Raw genomic sequence first — 13,055 nt, forward strand, 5'->3', positions numbered from 1 at the left:
AGCATATGGTTAAATATAATTGCATAGACTCCAACCTGCATATCGTTTTTGAACAGCAGTCTGATCTACATTCATTGCTGCCATGCAGATGGATTGGTGTAAGCAGGTTTGGCTATGGTGATTTGGATGAACTAAAAAGACAGACATTGTTAGAAATAATAGCCTTGTTCAGATAACATGCTAAACAGCTTATAAGCAGCTTGGAGGAGCTTCAAGGTTAGGAGAACTATCAGCTGAGCACTGAACGTGCTCTTGTGCACAGAATACTATGCGGGGGGGGGGGGACCTGGGGGAGGAAGAGTGGAATGGAGCACGGCTGGCTGGTTGGAATCCTGAACAGGAGCACTTCATACAGCAACATTTTTGTAGGTCCCACATACTTTGGTTACGTTGCAGAAGTGCTCCCATGAGTGAAAACAGTGGCATTGGAAGTAGTTCTCACATAATTTATCGATGCTACTGTTGTACGCAAATAAATTGTGCTGCAGTTCAGGTTCCAGAAGAGACACTTTTAAAAGTCTACCTTCCTATTAAAATCACTCAGAACATTTCAAGACCTTTCACATTTTCCAGCTTCAGTGTCTCACCTCTGCTGACGCGGTGGTATTTTTTTGAAGAATGAACAGAAGCAGAATTGTCACATCAAACCTGTTTGTGCTGACCTTTCTGGAAGGGCCTTGTGACCCCTCTTTCCAGTTCTCTAGCTGAAAGAGCTAAAGTGTGAATTATGAAATCTGACTGTTGAAGTGCAACACTTTTTTACCTCCTTTGTAAAGATTTGTAAATTAGTCTTTAAAAGCATGAATGTTCTCTTTCTCTCAAAAGCACCTCAAAAGCAATACACAGTGGTATCAGTTCATACACCCAGCGGTCATTAACTCATGCTTATCTGAACTAGGCCTTTGCTATATTTGGATCTCAAGACAGATTAAGATACAGTATTCATGTTGATCCTGCAGCTCTGTTTAAATCAGGCACAGGGAAACTCGGCCCCCCAGATGTTTTGGGACTACAACTCTCATGGTCACTAGGTAACAGGACCAGTACTCAGGGATTATGAGACTTGTAGTCCCAAAACATCTGGAGGGCCAAGTTTGCCTATGCCTGGTTTAAATGCTGCAAAACTAAAGAACACAGTGCTATAATTCTTCTTTACTATTGTAAAAGTGCTCCTCCAAAATAACCTTGTTCCTGTGGGACCTTTTTTATTCAAGCCACGTCTTTTACAGGCACTTCTCACCTGAATCTTCACTTGACGCATATCCACAGTTGAAATTAAATTAAAAGTTTACATGGTGCTGACTCAGCACATGTTTGAAATAAGTTTGAAATACGTTTGAAATGAAATATGTTTGAAATGAAATATGTTTGAAATGAAATATGTTTGAAATGAAGACTTAAAAGATCAAGTAGGATATTGGGCCATTGTTTTAGCCATATATATGGCTATGAAGTAAGGGAGCAAGATAAGAGATGTTAGGTGTGGATGTGTATCATCCTCCCAATAACTATTTAAAACCAGAAGTACTGCTTGCTTCCTGAATGGTGATTAGGTGGTGAGAAGTGGTGGGAACAGAGGTTCCCCCCTTCCTTCATGCAGTTTTACTGCTCTCTCTCTCTTTCTCTTTCTCTCTCTCTCTCTCTCACACACACACGCACCCCACCTGAGTGGTTTTATTTCCCTAATTTCAGATGTCACTCATTTGGAACTTTGTATGCAGGACACGTGCTTGAGGAGCACTGAAACTGAAAACAAGGACAGGGTTAGGTACCACTTCTGAAATCCAGATAGTCCCTCTAGAAGTGGTTTTTCAGATTTAATAAGGGCCAGACACACACGTGTAGAACATCTAGTTCGGCCTTCAACTGAGAGGATACTTTTTCTATTCCATTAACCATGAAATCTAACTCTGTTGAAGGCCAACACTTTCTATTGCCTTTGTAAGGATTGCCTTTGTACATTAGTCTTAAAAAACATAGTCAAAATAAAAAAATTCCTTCCAGTAGCACCTTAAAGACCAACTAAGTTAGTTCTTGGTATGAGCTTTCGTGTGCATGCACACTTCTTCAGATACACTGAAACAGAAGTTGCCAGACCCTTCTATATAGTGAGAAGGTGGGGAGGGGTATTACTCAGAAGGGTGGTGGGAATGGGAGATTAAAAAACATATGCGGTCTTGAAAAAATCTCTCTCTCTCTCTCTCTCTCTCTCTCTCACACACACACACACACACACACACACACACACACACACACACACTACTTCTGATGGAAATAGTCACTGTCTACTTTTAGATTATACAGTGTACAAATAGGATAAAAAAAGCTACACAAGTCTTTCCAAGTCACAGTGAAATCTGAAAGGTTGCCCATCTGATAGTTGGTTCATACATGCCTGCTCATATAACACAGGGAAAGGAAACCTGTTGCTGAACTACAACTCTTATCTTTCCTGACCATTCACCATGTTGGCTAGGGCAGATGAGAGTTTCTCCCATTATCCTGATGCTTAGTCATGCTGACTTGGGCTGGGAGTTGAGTATAGATAACAATATAATCCACACTTGCTGGATAGCTCAGTTGGTTAGAGTATGGTGCTGATAATGCCAAGGTTGCAGGTTCGATCCCTGTATGGGGCAACTGCTTATTCCTGCATTGCAAAAGGTTGGACTAGATCAGGGACATCCAACTCCCAATAGACTGTGATCTACTCACAGTGGGAAGGAGATTGCCGAGGAGCCAGAGATCTACCAGGAACACCCCATGATCTACCAGTAGATTGCAATCTACCTGTTGGACATGCCTGGACCAGATGATCCTTGGGGTCCCTTCCAACTCTATAATTCTATTATTCTAGGTTATAATGGAGCACAGAAATGCCCATATTTCACAGCGATATTTTATATAATGGCATGTCAACTCACTGCCTCTGAATGTGCATTCTCATTTCTATGTATTTTATAATGCGATTGTGATTCTCACCTAATTACTCATAATATATGTAAAATACTCTCCTCCCCTCCCAGCTCCCAGCTCAAAACAATAGACTTTTCAATGTATGAAATGGTTACTGTCAAAATTGGGGAAATACTGCTGCTTGAATTCATCATTATGCAAGCAGGTATGATTCTAAACTGGTTATTATTAATGTTCAGCTGTCCAAACAAAGTGAACAAACTAGAGAAACTGTTCTTATCTATTTTTTTCTATTTTTTACTCTGATTGCTTGCAATATAGGAGACTGAGACTGCATTATAAATTGCTCTGTAGTAAAGCAATAACAGGACGCGGGCGGTGCTATGGTCTAAACCAGTGTTTCCCAACCACTGTTCCGCGGCACACTAGTGTGCCGCGAGATGTTGCCTGGTGTGCCGCGAGATGTTGCCTGGAGGGAGGCGGGCGAGTCGGGCGGCGAGAGGCGGGGCGGCGGCGGCGAGGAGAGGCCGCCCAGCGCGGGGCTCTCGCCGTCTGGCTGCCTGCGAGCTCGGCGGGCAGCGCCTCCGTCCGCAGCGCCCGCCCCTGCCAAAGCTCACCCAGCCAAGCCGCGCTCTCCTTCCTGCCTCGCTTTGCTGCCTCCTCCCCCCCCACCCCCAAAGCTTGGAGGTTCCCTGGCAAGGGGGAGGGGAAAAAATTGAAACTTACACTTTCGTGCGTCCCTCCCGGCGTGACGCTGCGCGCTGACGTCACGGGGCTGTAATGGTGGTGTGCCTCGAGATTTTTTTCATCAAACAAGTGTGCCTTTGCCCAAAAAAGGTTGGGAAACACTGGTCTAAACCACAGAGCCTAGGGCTTGCCGATCAGAAGATCGTCAGTTTGAATCCCTGCAGTGGGATGAGCTCACGTTGCTCGGTCCCAGCTCCTGCCAACCTAGCTGTTTGATAGCACGTCAAGTGCAAGTAGGTAAAAAGGTACCACTCCGGCAGGAAGGTAAACGGCGTTTCCATGTGCTGCTCTGGTTCGCCAGAAGCGGCTTAGTCATGCTGGCCACATGACCTGTCTGAGGACAAACACTGGCTCCCTCAGCCTATAGAGCGAGATGAGCGCGCAACCCTAGAGTCATCTGCAACTAGACCTAATGGTCAGGTGTACCTTTACCTTTAAAGCAATAACAACTGAGTAAAGCATTGACCGTGTAAATTGGAAATCCCAAAGATCCAGAAAAGTCTGCATCAACAGGACTTTTGAGTCTTTGGCTATGTTCACATTACCATTTACTCTGGCTCCAGCGCACTCCCATGGCTGGTGTTTTAAGCCAAAGCACACATGGCGTTAGCCACAATCCATAGGTATCCTGTAGTTTCTTGAGAACTGATGCATTTCCCCTCAAACCAGCTTCCATCTGATTTGAAAATGTAATCTGTGGTTAAGTTGAGGTGCGCAGATGGCAGCTACTGAATAGGAGTTTGAGGAAGGTGGGAAACAAATCAGGTAGCATCAGGCGAAGACATTGGTGCCCCCTCTGTGGTGTGTGACTTGAAACATGACAAGGAAAAACAACCTCACCACATTTTAAGCGGGAACTGCGTACGTGGTCTTTCTTTCTGATATGCTTCCGGCCTCCCCAGCCACAACCTCTGCAAACCATTTTTTAAACTGCAAAAATGATTTGTATTGCCACTTCTGCTGGATTGCAAAGCTCTATAGGTTGTGATGAGGGCCTGTTCTTATAAACATTTAGCAGGGCACAATATCCAGGATCCAACCCAATTGATTGGAGCAGCTGAATTCAAAGTAAAGACCTGCAACGTGAGTGTGTTTGACTTTGTATAATTTTCAGCCCTTTCCCTTGTCTTGTGGAATAAGTAGAAGGAGCCAGTATCAAGAAAATTATTGAGTAGAGAACACTCCCCCTTCTCCTAAAATTAACGTCCACGGTTTCAGTTTTTTCTTATAACAGTCACCTAGAGTAGAGTAGAGTAGCTTAAATGTGCTTTCTTAATATCTCTCATTTTAACAAGGAATCAAATCATTATGGGAAGGATTTCTGCTTTTATATAAGGTACCAAGCCAGTGTTGAGGACAGAATCTATAGCTAATGTCCTGTTTAAAATAAGTTTTTTTGCCATTTTACACCCATAGGGTCTTCTCAACATTACCTGGGTGTAAGTCCAACTGAATTTACCAGCAGTGCTGTAATGCTAAATTCTGAAGAGCAAGGCCTTATCATAACAGCAAGTGTCGTGCTGGCTTCTCCCCACAGCCAATGGGGGGTGGACCTGCCCCCCCCCCCGCTAAATCAATAACAAACAAACAAAAATACTTAATGGAGGTTGACACCTCTCCCCCCCCTCCCACCCCATAAATCCTGGCTACACCCTTGCTTCTCCACTTGCTTCTCTTAATGCTCTGCCAATTAGAACATCAGACTAGTACTGGAGAGACCTGTGTTCAAATCTATGAAGCTCACTGGCTGACAGCCTAACCTACCTTCAAGGGTTGTGAAGAGACAAGGAGGGGGCAGAATGCTGACATGAGTTCCTTATTTTTAAATGCAATAAAATAAATAAGCATCCTATGTTAGTAGCTTGGGATAGCTCAGTTGGTAGAGCATGAGACTCTTAATCTCAGGGTCGTGGGTTTGAGCCCCACTTTGGACAAAAAATATTCCTGCATTGCAGGGGGTTGGACTAGATGACCCTCGTGGTCCCTTCCAGCTCTACAGTTCTGTGATTCTATAATTAAGATGGTGAACGCTCTCTGCCCACTATTTTCCTGGAGTATCTATAGCCCTGTCCCTTAGCCAATGTTCTCTTAGCTTCCTCCTTGGGTTCCCCAGGCTGGCAGATGAGGAAGTCATTTATGCTCCACTGAGGGAGGGAAGGCGGATGGGATGGTTGGGCCACTCACAAGTGGAAATTCACAGTGCTGGAGTCCTTTTGGTTTAGTCATGTAAACATCTGGCAGAGCAGCAGCAGCTATAGAAGAAACTTGAAGCAGTGTAACACCTGGCAGCTTCCATTGTGGAACTTTCCCTGGGACAGACTTGGCTTTCTTCCTCGCTGATGGATTTGTTGAATCCCTGTCAGGGAAAAGGGTGGGATATAAATATGAAATATACAAGCTCAGTACATAACAAAATAATATATTGCTATTATTAAAGTGGTATCCCAGGTTACAGATGCTTCAGGTTACAGACTCCGCTAACCCAGAAATAGTACCTCAGGTTAAGAACTTTGCTTCAGGATAAGAACAGAAATCACGCGGCAGCGGGAGGCCCCATTAGCTAAAGTGGTACCTCAGGTTAAGAACAGTTTCAGGTTAAGAACGGACCTCCAGAACGAATTAAGTTCTTAACCCGAGGTACCACTGTATTTATTTATTTTAGGTGGCAAGGTGCTGTTGAACGTGGTAGACTTTTTCACAGGGCCTTTGGGGATGTGTTACAAGCAACTCCTCATTTACATGGGGGTTATGTTCCGAGTCACTGCACATTTAATATTGGAAACACCATTGAAAATGCCTGCAAACACCACAATCGCTCCCTCCAAACCTCCTTGCTCAAACTCAAACTCTCCACAATCCTCAAAGGTTGGTGCAAGGGTTCATGGGATTGCTAGATGCTGTTTTCACACAGTTTTGCAGTTTTTGCCCCTTTTTGTGTTACTTCCGGGTTTGTAGCAATACATGTGTGCGCGGTCGTGCATGCTTTGAACACACTTGAATGGGGAGTTGCCTGTAAATAGATTTAGGCTGTGATTCTATACAGTCTTATGTAGGAGAAAGTACCACTGAACTCCATAGGGCTTACTTATGAGGAGACATGTCTTCCTGTTAATTCTGTGTGGTGATTGTAGGATTATGTCCTTTTAATTTTTCATTCGGATGTAAGTCGCCTTGAAAATCATTTAACGGAAAGATGTTTTTTATAAAAAGTAAAAACATACTCAGCAGTGATTCATTCTATTCAGGTCCCCAAAACCTAGGAACCTAGATGCTTTTAAGAATCCTTGCTTCTTCCTTCCAGAAGATAATTGTAGATTTGTTTACTTGACAGGAACACAGAGATAATTTTCTAGCTGTGACATGATGTAAAACCTAGGCAATTAATAGAGAAGTAACTGTATCTGGTTAAATTAACAAAATAACTCAACCTAGATAGCCTGAAGCTTAAATGAGAACAAACTCTTTGGACCAAGACTGAGGCAATAAATAATGTGCGGGTGGAACATTTATGTCATATCTAAATGAAGACTAAGGATAATTTGTCTAAATTAATGGGACATGTCCAACCGGCATATCATTTAGTTACTAAAAAGTAAACAAATTCTCCCACTTATTCAGGGAAATGAATATTTTTGCATCTTATTCCTGCACAAGCATAACTATCTACATTTTAAGCAAGGAAAAACTCTGTTCCATAGAATCATAGAATGGTAGAGTTGGAAGGGACCCTAAGGGTCATCTAGTCCAACTCCCTGAAATGCAGGAATCAAAATCCATCAGAATCATTTCACCTAATGTCACTTTTTAGCATAGGGTTTTGTGGATACATACTAACAGCAAACAATAAAAAATTCTGAGTGTATATATATTTATGTAGCCAAAATAACATGTACACCAGAGCTTTCCCAACTGTGTCGCAACACGTTAGTGTGTCAGCTGCAGTGTGTCGCGCAAACACTCCCTGCACTCCTCCTAGCGCTGGAAAGGGGTTAGTTTAACCTCCGGTTTGCTAGTAAAACTGTAAGGCTGTGCTGCAAAATGATGCATATCTAAAAAGTGTGTCACCAACATGAAAAGTTTGGAAAGCTCTGATATACATATAAGACTTGCAGGCTTGCTGAACCCCCCACGTTTTGCAGAAATAACAAAAATAAAAATAAAAACACTATGGAGAACCCAAAATATCTTAAGGGGTCACATTCCCTTCTGCCCTACCTTCAGATGGCCCAATACCAGTGGTGGGCAGGGCTGAAATGTAGCTATGTGAAGTCAGCATACTTAACTACAGTTCCGAGGGTTCTCAGGGGGGAAGCTTTGGCTGTTAAAGTGGTATAAGAGTGTTTTAAATGTATGGTGTGGATGTGACCATGTTTTGTCATTAACACTGAGAATGCTTGATTCTGTGTTGCTCTCGACTTTTCATTATCTTGACAAGCTTAAGGCACTGTACTCACATGTCTGTTTGATAACTTTAATAAAGGAGGACAGTAATAGAATCCTAGCCCAAAGGCACCTGGTGCAATATCAAAAACCCACAATCTAAACACATCGCAGCAGGGGAAGAAAAATAAAAACAGAAACCTCTAAAAAAAATTTTTTTTTAAATACCAAAACAGAATAATAATAATAACAACAAGCACTAGTTCACCAAAGTGGACACACTAAAACCAGCCATAAATGCAGACAATAAAATCACTAATACCAACAATCAATGATAAAAAATTAGTACCACAATTAAAGCAGGAAACAATTTTTTAAAACTCTGCATATAACAAGCATATTCTGTAATATTAACCACCAATAAATGAGTTCTGAAATTTTATACACACGCACACACACACACACTGACATGCTTTGATCAAATGATGAAATATGGAGGAGAGTTTGAGGAAAGTGTTAATTCCTCCATAAATTGGAAATAATATTCTTCCCTAATGTGCAGCTGCAAAGTGCTCGTAATTCCTTATCTCTGTTGCTATGCAGCCTGGCACGTAGAGCTGGCCTATGTAAGAGGGCCCACATTTCATCATTCCTTCTGGAGACAAAACATGGAAGACAAAGAGTGGAGAAACTGCTGGAGAGAAATAACTGGAGATAAGTTAAAAATTGAAGACAGTTGGAGAACTGGACTTAAAGAATTGTGGAGTTTGGCAAATGGACTTTGTACTTGCTTTGTGGACTTTGTTCAAAGGAGGACTCTGAGCTCAGTTGGAGAGCATGAGACTCTTAATCTCAGGGTTGTGTGTTGGAGCTCCACCTTGGGCAAAAGACTCCTGCATTGCAGGGGGCTGGACTAGATGACCCTTGTGGTCCCTTCCAGCTCTATGATTCTATGAATTTGGCTATGAAAGCTAAATCCCTCTCTGGGCTCAGTGTGGGTATAGAGTATTTTGTATTCACTAAGTTAAGCAATTTCTGCTAAAGCAAGCTTAATTTTTTGACTGGGTATACACAACACCAAACAGAGAGCCTCACCCTGCTTTCACAGGGATTGAGGAATACCATATAGAAAGAGATGTTTTCTGAAACAAGAGAATACTTGGATAACTGTTTACAGTACAATACTTCCTGGACATTGTTTTTTTAAAAAAGCAAAAAGACAGACTTTTGGTCCAAAAAATTCTCTACTGCTTTTAAGCAATCGAACATATGCAGGCTAACTTGGCACAGATTAGATATGGCTTCACAAGGGAGTATGCACTCTATGGTTCAGTGGACCATAGAGATTTGGGTAAAAGAAAAAAGTAGGCCCTACTAGACTGAAGTTAATCCACCTCAAAAATATGTGTATTTACAGAAGAGCTGGCATCATCATCTGGTATCCGTGGGCAGCTGCCAGGGCCATAGCACAGTGGAAGAACCTACTGATGCCTGCCCCGACCCCACTTTTAAATTTGTTCCTCTGGGCCTAGTGGCTATTTTACTTCCCCAATCCTCTCCCCCAATGTAGTTCCAGGGCATTGTGGAAAAGGTAAATGACAAGGTACCTGGACCTTGCTCCTCACCATTACTGACAGGTAAGGCTAGCAAAGCTTATCAACAAAGGAGGGGAACCAGGAGCTGGCCCTGTTTTGGAGAGAGAAGGAAAGACAAGCAGCATATACACTTTGATGAGGCTCTTAGCTCCAATAAATCGTTCCCCGCTGACAGCCACAGAGTCTCTTGAGTTGCTCCCTTGGTCATGAGGGAGTGAGGATGGTTACTTCTCTCAAAAAGTACATAATGCAGGAGGAGGAAGGGGAGGAGAAGAGTGACACACTCCTTTATCTCTACTGTATGTGCCATTCAGAGCTCTGATTCTACTAGAGGCAACTTTTTGCCCAGATTCCTTGGAAAAGTGAAGTGTGTGAGTGAGAAAAAGATAGAGACCCCTCTTTCTGTTTCCCAGGGGTTATAATTGCAGCCTCCAAGGAAGAGTAAGATCCAGTGAATTAGCATGGACAGGCTTGAACTTTAAAATAACACAAACATAAAAGTTTTCAATCAATAGATTTTCCTAAAATATTAACCTTCCAGTACAACATAAAACTTACATGGTTATAAGTCTTACAGATTTACACTTACATGGAAATAGATCTCCTTGATTTCAATTGAATTTATTTTTTCCAAATTACCGGTATTATTATTACTATGATTATTTATTCAATTTATATACCGCCCTTCATTACAACAGTGTTTCCCAACCTTTTTTGGGCAAAGGCACACTTGTTTGATGAAAAAAATCTCGAGGCACACCACCATTACAGCCCCGTGACGTCAGCGCGCAGCGTCACGCCGGGAGGGACGCACGAAAGTGTAAGTTTCAATTTTTTCCCCTCCCCCTTGCTGGGGAACCTCCAAGCTTTGGGGGTGGGGGGGGGGAGGAGGCAGCAAAGCAAGGCAGGAAGGAGAGCGCGGCTTGGCTGGGTGAGCTTTGGCAGGGAATGAGAGCCGCGAGGCGGGCGCTGCGGACGGAGGCGCTGCCCGCCGAGCTCGCAGGCAGCCAGGCAGGCAGACGGCGAGAGCCCCGCGCTGGGCGGCCTCTCCTCGCCGCCGCCGCCCCGCCTCTCGCCGCCTGACTCGCCCGCCTCCCTCCAGGCAACATCTCGCGGCACACCAGGCAACATCTCACGGCACACTAGTGTGCCGCGGAACAGTGGTTGGGAAACACTGCATTACAAGATCTCAGGGCAGTTTACCTCAAGATAAAATACAAGGTAAAAACATAAGTAAATAGATGTGTACACTGCAAACAAACACACACACACACACACACACACACACACGCCTTCTTTGCCTTTTATTGCATTCCTGTGGTGCTTAACGCCTGCTGCTGTATAACTTTTCAGAATTAGGATAGACTGCCGCACTCACAGGACAGGTACTGACACGACAAAAACGCATTGAGATTCCTCTTGCTAGGTTAAATTATTAAGGCTCTTCCTCAAACAAGAATTACTGGATAATCCTAAAACAATCTCTCAACTAGCCATTTGCTTGCAAAATTGGCAAAAAGCCAGGGCGTCAGTAACCATAAAATGCTGTCCTTTAATTAAGATAACAATTACAGGGGGAGGGAATTGTTTCAGCATGAACATTATTTGTTCCCTGGCTATAAAAGGATTGTAGTAACTTTAAGCTATTATTTATTATCCTAAATCCCATTTTCACATACCTTAACACACCGATTACACATTACCTCCAATGTGTTTGGTGAGCCAAGCACCCGCAGGCTGTGTCGATGTGAGTTATCTTTGTCTGTGGGGTGGGGTGCAAAGCAGGTTGTATCCTGCTTTGCCATCTTGCATTAGACTTATATTTATAAAGGCACATGAAGGATCTTAGGTTCCTTAATCAAACCAGTGGGAGAGAGAAACTTTTATTTTTATAAGTAGGAATATACAGTTAAAGCTGCAACTCTGTACACACTAACCTCAAAGTAAACCCCATTGAACTGAATGGGGCTTACTTCTGAGTAGACATGTATAGGATTGCACCTTAAAGCTGAATTCCCATACAAGATATACCTGGGATTAAGTCCCACTGAACCCAGTAGAACTTGCTTTTTACTTAAAATTTGTACGAATGTGCTTTACAAGGCCTTACACTTTAAAAAAATTAAGAATGCTGAATCTCATAGCAGACCTAGTTGTGCTTATTATAGAATATCTGCCACTCAGACACACTCAGCAATTGTTACTTTCTCGATGGCAGTTATGCAGGGGATGTGCATTGTGTTTCTGAAGCATTCCCCAAAGTCCCCAAAGGAGAGAGCAGTCATTCACCGGGGGAAACCCCCAATTAATTAGTAACAGCAGCTGGAGCATATGAGTGGCACATAGTTCTTCCATTTTTTTTAGGACAGCTTGCATTTGGATCCAGGTGAGACTCCATATAGTTGCTTTGCTTGGAAAAGTTCTGAGGGATCTGGGAGAGAGAGAGTATGCATAACTTGACTCTCTTCTCCAAATAAGTCCCATGAAATACAAATTACAAAAGAATTGCATAGAGGCTCTGGGGGGAGAAATGAGAAAAAAGAGAGAAATACCAGAGAAAGAAAAACAAATGAAAGGAAATTGCTTGAATATAAACGAGGACCCAAGAACGAAGTAGGATATGAGACAACAGACAAACTATTTCAACCAATTTCCATATAATTCTAAACCAAACCATATTTCAAAAAGTTGTTGAGCAAGAACGATACTGCTGGCATGGACACTGCTTGCAGCTGCAGTATTCAGTATATATCCGGAGGTATGGCAACCCTAACAGAGAGCCAGTGTGGAGTACTGATTTGAGTGTTGGACTAGGACCTGGGAGATGAGAGTTCACATCACCACTCAGCTATTGAAGCTCATTAGATGACCTTGGGCTAGTCACCGTCACATACAGACATAAGTTTATTTGTATGCTGCCTTTCCATAGTTCAAACCATGCTCAAGGTGGCTCACAACATGATTACAACATAACAAACATAAATAAAATGCACAACCAAACTGAGCAATTTCCACATTAATCATAGTGAGATCCAAAATAAAGATAACAAAAAATTAGCAGCAATAACAGCAGCATCTCTCCCACACCAGCAAAACTCCCCAGCCCTACAGTCTGTTCAGCAGCCTCAGCTTTTGTAGCCAGCTTTTGTAGCCAGGGTCCCGCTGTCCCTTGGCCAGGTGGGAAAGGCCTGCAAGGCAGGGGGCAAATATTCCAGGGCTCTCAACCTAACCTACCTCACAGAGTTGTTGTGGGGATTAGAACCATACACAAAACCTTGAGCTCCTTGGAAAAAAGGAGGGGGAGCCTGTCTGGATCTCAGCCTCTTGAAACACATAAGCACTTACCCCTATTCCAGATATTGTATTGTGGTTCTCAATGCAGTAAGAAAACTGTGTAACAGGTATGAGTGTTTTCCA

Source organism: Podarcis bocagei (genome assembly GCF_964188305.1).
Source record: "Podarcis bocagei genome assembly, chromosome: 1".
NCBI lineage: Eukaryota > Metazoa > Chordata > Lepidosauria > Squamata > Lacertidae > Podarcis > Podarcis bocagei.